Here is an 8868-nt window from a genome sequence, read left to right as displayed (position 1 = left end):
AAGCCAGCAGGTTGTTATCTCCCGAGGGGTCCCAGACTGCGAGAGGACACAGGCCGGGATGGGGGACCCCCCTCCCCCGCCCGAGTGCACAAATTTTTGTGCACCGGGCCTCTAGTATATGATAAGGGTTTAATTTCCAAAATACAGAAGGAACTAAAACAAAGCAATAGCAAGAAAACAAATAATCCAATTAAAAAAAATGGGCAAAGGACCTGACTAAACATTTTTCCAAAGATGACATACAAATGGCCAACCAGTACATGAAAAGGTGCCAAATATCACTAATCATCAAGGAAATGTGAATCAAAACCATAGTGGATATCACCTCACAATGTCAGAATGGGTATTATCCAAAAGACAAACAATAACTGTGTTGGACAGGATGTGAAGAAAAAGGAGCCCTGATACACTCCTAAGTGGTAATGTAATTGGGATAGCCATTACCTAAAACAATATGGAGTTTCCTCAAAAAATTAAAAATAGAACTACTATCTGATGCATCATTCCCATTCCTAGTATGATATTCAAAGAAAATAAAATCAGTGTCTCAAGAAATACCTGCACTTCCATGTTCACTGTTGCATTATTCACAACAGCCAAGAAATGGGAACAACCTGAGTGTTTGATAGGACAGATGCACGGATAAAGAAAAATACTCAGTCATGAGCCATTGATGATGGGGAGACATTCTGAGAAATGCATCATTAGGGGACTCCTTCAGTGTGTAACCATCAGAGAGTGCACTTTCACATTGATGGCATGGCGTACTGCACTACTAGGCTACACGGTGCAGCCTACTGCTCCTGGGCTCTAACCCTACCCAGCATGCCACATGTAATAGATATGGTTAAGTCTGTATCTAAACAGAACAGGTCCATGAATGGAACTTGCAGTCCTGGAAGTTGCTCTGGGTGAGTCGGTGAGTGAGTGGTGAGTGGGTGGGAAGGCGTGGATATTACCATGTACTACTGTAGATTTTATAAATACTGTCCCACAAACCCTCTCCCTGTTTCCTTCCCACAGGCTCAGAAATAGAACCTATACAGTGTTGCTCCTTAAACAGGGATGTGGGCCTATGAAGGAGAAACTGGCTGGGGGAGGAATAGATCACCATTACAGTAACTGCCAGGAGGGAGTGAATGGGGGCCAGGGATCAGTAGGAGTGAGAAACCAGGATGCCAAGCTAACGGAACAGAGGGATTGGCATGGCCATGTGCATTTGCATGTTGGAGCAGTGATCAGACCAAGGAACTTCATGGTATTCATAAAGAAAAAGAGGGTGTTTAACATGGAGAAGGTGTAGAACTGAGGACTCAATGTTTGAATTTGGATATTGTTTTTGCTCCTATTGACCCTATCTGGTGGAAAGGGCTCTCTTTGGCATTGAATTAATGGGAAAAATAAAACTCTTGCTTTATAACATTAAAAACTATAAATATTTCCAAAGTACAGACTGACTCAACACTAGCACAGAACACCTCCACTACAGTGGCAGTGGAACCTAATCCTTGTTAAGGTAGCTCTGTGGACCTGTGTCCTGTGAAAACTCTTAGGTCCTCAACAACGAATTTGCAGCAATGTGCTCTGAGGACCTTCGGCTAGACCTGAGAAGGCTATGGCACCCTCAGAATATGTAGTGTGGGCGGCACAGGCTCCTCTTGCTGACACTGGCCAGTGACTGACTGATCAGGATAGGATCTATCTGCTCAACAGTGAGGTGCTGTAAGAGGGAATCTACTGCAAAGCACCACGTATATCGCTCCCATCACAGAAAAACAAATCCCTCCTGAATCAGATATTCTTTGATTTCTTATAGGACATTCAGCTCTATTATAATGTTATGGGACCACCATTATACATGCAGTCTGTCATGGGTCAAAAAGGCATTATGCGGTGTGTGACTACACACACACACACACACATTCAATAGCTACTAATATAGTGGTATATCGCAATTTTTTATTCATTCGGAATTATTTTCTTTGGATATTATAACCAAAGTGGGATTACTGCTTCAGAGGTTTTCTCTCTCCTTTTACATATTGCCTATTACTCTCCGGAAAGACCATACTGTATTTTATTTCTATATATAAAGTTGTTTGAAAGCCAAATATTGGTTTATTCCCTTTAATGAATAATATTTTATAGAGTTTGTATATATGAATAATTTTTACAAGGTTTCTGCTTCATGTCTAAGCTTTCTTTGATATTTTTCATTGTATAATACACTTATTTATATCCTTCGCTGCATATTATTGACTGTATCAGGTTTCAACGACATTTTAAATGCATGGTTTTCTATGAGGTGCCATTTGTTCATTCATTCCACAGACATTTGCTGAGTCCTTACTCTGAGCCATAGACTGTGTGATGGGCAATGTAGATATTCATGGTTTTTGCCACCCAATCCTCACCTTCTCTTCTTAAAGTGACAGGTTATGGTTTGGGCTTTGGTGACCCAGCCTCCACCCACTCAGTTTGTCTGTTTTGAGTAGAGCTGATTCCTACCCTCACTCCAAGCTCCATGACACTTAGACCTTATCATCCAGACCTACATCAGTCAGTGCATTTCCTTCTGCTGACATTAGTGACAGGTCAGAGATAACGCGTCACCCAATGAAGTCAATGACAGGCACCAAGACAACCCCTTTCTCCAACTTCAGGACCCTGAGCAGCTGTAGAGGTGGGAGCTGCTTCTGTCACAGAGTTTTCTCTGATTCCAACCCTGCCCAAGCAGGATACTGAGGCTGAGGGAGTGTCGGCCAGCCACACTGTCCAGGCTCTGCTCACTCCTGTAGAAGTTGGTTTATGTGAATGCTCAACACTGCCAGGATATTCATCCGCTTCATGCTGCAGCCAGTGGACTAGTTTTTTAGTCATTTCCAAGCTAAATAGTATAAGTATATATTTTGGGTTCACACTAAACACAAAATGATGAACCTATTTCGGTTCTTGTGGACTTACAAGGCCAACACACTAGTAAGAGCTCCAGATATCTATATATATAAAACCCTAATATGGAAATAGACTGAATGTTGGAACAACCGAACAACCAAACAATGAAACAACCAGTCACTATGATGTGTGCTGACCACCAGAGGGCGCGCGGAAAATGGTGGGCATCAACAGCAGGTAGCAGAGTGCAGAACATGGCAGGCATTGGCCGCAGCAGGATGGTGGAGCAGGTGAGCGGGGGCACCAGGCCAAGGCGGGGCGCCAGTCAATGTCATCGGGGCGAGCCTCTGGTGTTACTGAAAATTCTTTGCTCTCATGCGCTGTGGTCCTGCCTGGCACTTGCACCTGCTGCCGGCACCGGCCCCACTCACACCTGCTGCCGGTGCCTGGCACTGGCTCTGATCGCTCGGCGCTGTCAGTGGGTATGAGCAGTGGCTGCCAGCCCCAATCGCCCCTGAGGGCTTCTCCACCTCCCCTACTCCTGAGGGGGATCCGGGAAGTAGCCATCGCTCACACCCGCTGACGGCACCGGCCCCATTCACACCTGCTGCTGGCGCCGGCCCCAATCACTCTGCGTCATCAGAGGGTGCGAGAGGGGCCAGCACCGTCAGTGTGTGGGAGCAGTGAAGGCGGGGCTGACGGCAGAGAGGGGACCCAGGGGCCATGGTGGGAGGGGCCGGGCAGGGGTGAGAGGATGGGCAGAGACCTCCCCCTGTGTCCACTGCAGCCTCGCGGCCCATGATTCCTTTCAAGGTGCATGAATTCGTGCACTGGGACCCGAGTTATCAAATAATTATGAACTTGATAATTTACATTTTCCCACATTAGGTAGTCTTCTGAGATGTGTGCATGTACACACACACACACACCGATAGACTCAGAGCTCTCTGCATGATGTTTAGGAGACAGCATTGTCAGGAATGAGAATCAGGAAAGACCCAGGAATCAGAGAGGCATTTGAAACACATGGAAAATAGCATACTAAATCCTGTGGCCCTGAGCAATGCTGCCTTGGGAGATGGGATGATGCAGGCAGAATGCTTTCTTCTAACTGTTTCACTGTGTGGCTGATGCTTCTTAAGTGGACCCCAGGGCTCTCCCAGAGCTGCTTTTGTTTGTGGACAGCTGACTCGGTGTTGATCTTGATGAGGGCACGGAGGCTGGGGTCTCTTATGGCACCATCTTTTAAAAAAGACTATAGGATATGTTCACACTTAGAATTTTTCAGTGTGCTTATTATAATTAGTTTTAAGTTCATCTCAAACATTCAACTTAAGAATGCATTTATTGCCGAAACCAGTTTGGCTCAGTGGATAGAGCGTCGGCCTGCAGACTGAAAGGTCCCAGGTTCGTCCGGTCAAAAGTGCATGTACCTGGGTTGTGGGCACATCCCCAGTGGGGGGTGTGCAGGAGGCAGCTGATCGATGTCTCTCTCTCATCGATGTTTCTAACTCTCTCTCTCTCTCCCTTCCTCTCTGTGAAAAATCAATAAAATATATTTTTTAAAAATGTATTTATTATATCAGTTTACTCAACGATTCTTGTCTTTGCAAATTTGATGAGTCCATCTTCTAAGTATCTCAAGGAACAGACAAAAAATGCGAGCCCAAGATTTCTCCTTGTAGATGGACAACGATTCCATGACTCTTACTCTAGCTTTAGTGTTCTGAGCAGAATCCCAGGTCCAGGCTGCCAGTATCTGACTGACTCCTAGCTCTAATGTTGGCAAGTTTTGTGAGCTTTGCTCAGGAGTAAAATGGGGAGTAAAATTAGCGCCTATCTTGTAAGATCGGGGTGACAATTAAATGGTTGAATACATGGTAAAATTCATAGATATGTGACAGACACATGTTAAATGTACAATAAATAGGACTGTTAGTAGTAAAATAGTTCTTCAAACATCTACAAATCTACCTATTTTCATTGTCAACTGTCCCATTTGTTATCAGCTTTCTCTTAAATATATCACAAAAGATAATTACCTCAGAGAATGCACAATAAAAATATGAAGTGCTTAGTTTCAAAGAGCTTGCAATTTCAAGTTTTTGGTTATCTTTTCTGTGAACACATCGTAGAATATGGTAATTTTAAAATTGCTACATTTATGACAACATCTGGCTATGGAAGACGCCACTTGGTGCAGAATGTTTATTTATGCACTCCGCTCTCATCAGAATATTTGTCTCCTGACAACATTAAGTGCCTTTAAATATTTTTACATTGTTATGAGACAACATAAGAATTAATTTTGTCTGATTTAATAATGCAGAATGTTTCAAGGCTCTTTCCAAAATGTAAATTGTTCCTGCTCTCTTTTTATTATCTATTACATAATATTAACATACATAAGAGATGAGTCTCAAAAGACTATTGCAATATTAATTTTGATTTGACTTTGATTAGATGTATATTATCTCTTCCATTATGTATTATCCACGGTAATACTGTAATAGGTTCTCTTGTACAATAATCAAATATTTATTACATTAACAACTTTTAAAATATCAAGGTATTGAATTATGATAAAAATGTAGGCTAGTTTGGGTGGAGAATTTTTTTCAACTCTGGAAAAACGATGACCCTTATAAAAAAAAAGCAGTTTTTAAAGTCTATGCCATTATTTGAGAACTATGCACATGTGTATTGCTTTTAAAAAGCTGTAGAAGGAATGATAATTCTGAAGATATACCAAGTCACTCTCATATATTTTCCATACAGTCCACTTCAGAACAATCAGACACTGTCAACCATTCCTTATAAATTCAAGGGTTAATGCTTATTTAACATTTTCGTGTCCATTTCCTCAATGTTTTAGGTTTTTAATTAGTAAAACTGTGCTAGATCTGCATTTACATTTATATTTTTCAAAAACTTTGGACTAATTTGAGAAAACAAAGGATTTAGAAATTCTTTGAAAATAAAGATAACAGAAATTGCCCAGAGATAATCACTATGAAAATTTCTGGGTTGTTGCTGCCTTTGAAAATATTTAATATTGAGGAACCTCTGTATAAACTCACCAGTGAGAAAAAAAGATAGCATACTATAAGCATAATTAGAAGGAACATGGATAACTATACAGTATAAATTAAATCTCTCATAAGAATAGAATAGAAATAGACTTCACACCAATACATTGAAAACTTAGGTGTATAATTCTTGGGAAAATAAATTCTCTAAAACTCAATAAAAACAGAAATCTTAAAAAAATAAAATAAAAAGAAATTCTTTCCCTCTGTGTTCCTTTGTGCCATGGGCACGCATCATTGTGCAGGACACATGCTGCTTCCTTTCCACATGTTGTTTCTCTCAGATCATTCTTGAGATGCCCAACAGAGGAACCTGCCAGCTGGCTTCCTGTCTGCTGTCTGACCACTTCTTTTCGGCCACTGACTTACACAAGCAGCAAATTTGAAATGCATCCCCTTAGAAATGGTGGCGTGATAGAATACAATAATCCGGGTATACTCTCACAAACAACCATAGGTAGAATTGCATTTTATTATAAAACAAGTTTCCACCAAATTGCCATATTTTAGGAAAACCTTTTAGCGTTTCCTAAAATCCTATGTGGTTTTTTGATTGTTTGTTTGTTTGTTTTGTTTTCTATTATACTTGCTACAAAAGAAAACACACACATTTATGTCATATATGCAATGCCAACCAAAGAGATGACTGAATTGAACTCTTTCAGTCAACGAAGAACATTAAAACTAGCTGTGAGAAATGTGCAGTGGGAAGATGCAAAACCCTTTTTGATGACAAAGTAAGACCATGTCACTGCCCTTTTCATGGCATTAAATTCGTTAGCCCTATAAACTTCAGTTGTTCATAACACTCCAGGCTTATCTTTTCCCTTCACTCACTGCATAGAGAAAGCTTAAAGGGCACGGTTCTACCTGCTCTGTGCATATACAAGAAATGATCACACAGAGTTTTCAGGGATCCTTTGTATCATCTTAGAAAAATGAATGCTAACTATGTGAGAGAAGAGATCTTGTTTTTAAGCACCATGTTATTCTACTCTCCCTCAGCCTCAATCACACAGCTTTTGCACATCTGACTGTTGAACAAATGCCTATTTAACTAAGAGTTAGCCTCCTCAACCTTTCTATCTTCTAAAGATGTTAGGTATATATCACAACTGTAGGTGAATCTTTCATAGTCCACAACCCCAAGATAATCAGACAACAGAAACTATTTCTTAGGTAAAAAAAATAATCTGCAGAATTTCCTGAAATGAGAATAAACTATAAACATACAAAAGGTAAGTTAGGAATAAAATAAAAGCAAACAGCTATTGTCACATGAAAAACAAACAAATATACTGACAAGCCAACAGACAAAAAGACGTCAGTGTAACAAGCCTGAAATCATTATCAGTTATTAGCAAGAATTTTGAACTACTGGGTTCAAAATCTTAAAGAGGGGGTTGAGGACAGAGCAATCTTGTAAAATATCTATAGTAAAAATCTCAAAACTTAGCAAAGCAGGTAATGAAATCATCCTATAAGCAAGTTAAGCAGCATCAAAATTGAGCAGGGTGGGCGATGACAAATATACACACAATTATAAAACATAAGACAATGCATAGCATATAAAGCTAAACATAACAAGTACCCGTTCCATTTTTTATGAAAAAAAAAAACCTGACTTGAATTAAAACAACCTCTGGAGGTAGACTAATGTATATAATAAAAAGCGAGTAAGTGTAAGGCGTGGGAAAAGTTCAGACATTCCTCCTGCATATTGAATCAATTAATAGCATGTACAAGGAAACGCTGATTATTTGAAAGAGTGGAGAAAAATGACTTGATTCTTTACAAGTAGTACAGACTATTATTAGTATTCCAGATAGACTGTGTTGTAGAGGGTCCATCATATGCTTTGATCTGTCTGCATCCACAGCTGGAAACTCTGTGCCCGGCTTGGGGAGCAGCACCATCTGACAGTCGCCTCCATCAGGAAAGTGAGTTAATGGTTGCAAATGTTAATCAGTGGATCAAAGCACAAAGTGAGTGAAACTGGGTTCTTTAAAAAAAAAATCAGATTTCATTTCCTTTGGACCCAAACAATTAAAGCATTCATAATTTACTTCTCAGCTTATTTCATACTCTTTATAACTCCCTTATCTTTACCTTTATCTGTTCTTTTTCCCTTTCTTCCTTTCTCTCTCTCTCTCTCTCTCTCTCTCTCTCTCTCTCTCTCTCTCTCTTTTCTCTCCTTTCCTTCCTTCACACTCTCTTCTATTCTTCCTCTTTTCTTTCTCCTCTTCCCTCTCTCATTCTCTCTTTTTCCTTCTTCTCTTTCAAAAACTGTATTTTTTTAGCTTAAAAAATAACCAGTGTTTCAAGTGATCAGATAGAGTAAGTACTTAAAATCCACATATAATTTTAATATGCAGCACAGAGACAACTTTCAAAACAATTTAAGTAAAATAATATCTTTACTCAGTTAAACCAAATTTTACCTGCCTATCTTATGGCATTCTGAACCCTGGCTACTATTCTGACAAGCCTAATCTGGAATCTGAGTTGATTCTGTGAATACTCTTTGGGAGGTTCTGAGTCTGTTAGGACAAATATTCCTTAGCAATATACCAGAGAATCTGCAGACCTTCTCTAATGATCTGTAATGGAGAAAACTCCAAAGCAGTTGTTTAGGCCAGATCATCTCTTGGGAAGTACTTATCAAGACTTTCAGGATGACACACATACCTTCTGAACTACTAGCTTAAAGCCAAAGAGTGTTCTGTGTCTCAAAAAAAATCATGATTTTGCATTAATATGAAAAGAAATTATAGAAAAACAACCTCAGAGGGAAGGTAGGGGAGGGTGGGGGTAAGGGGGAGAGATCAACCAAAGGACATATAAGCATAACCAATGGACACAGACACCAGGGGGGTGAGGGCAT

The sequence above is a fragment of the Myotis brandtii genome, unplaced genomic scaffold (assembly GCF_000412655.1).
Source record: "Myotis brandtii unplaced genomic scaffold, ASM41265v1 scaffold896, whole genome shotgun sequence".
Classification (NCBI taxonomy): domain Eukaryota; kingdom Metazoa; phylum Chordata; class Mammalia; order Chiroptera; family Vespertilionidae; genus Myotis; species Myotis brandtii.
Note: the sequence above shows the minus strand (reverse complement) of the source record.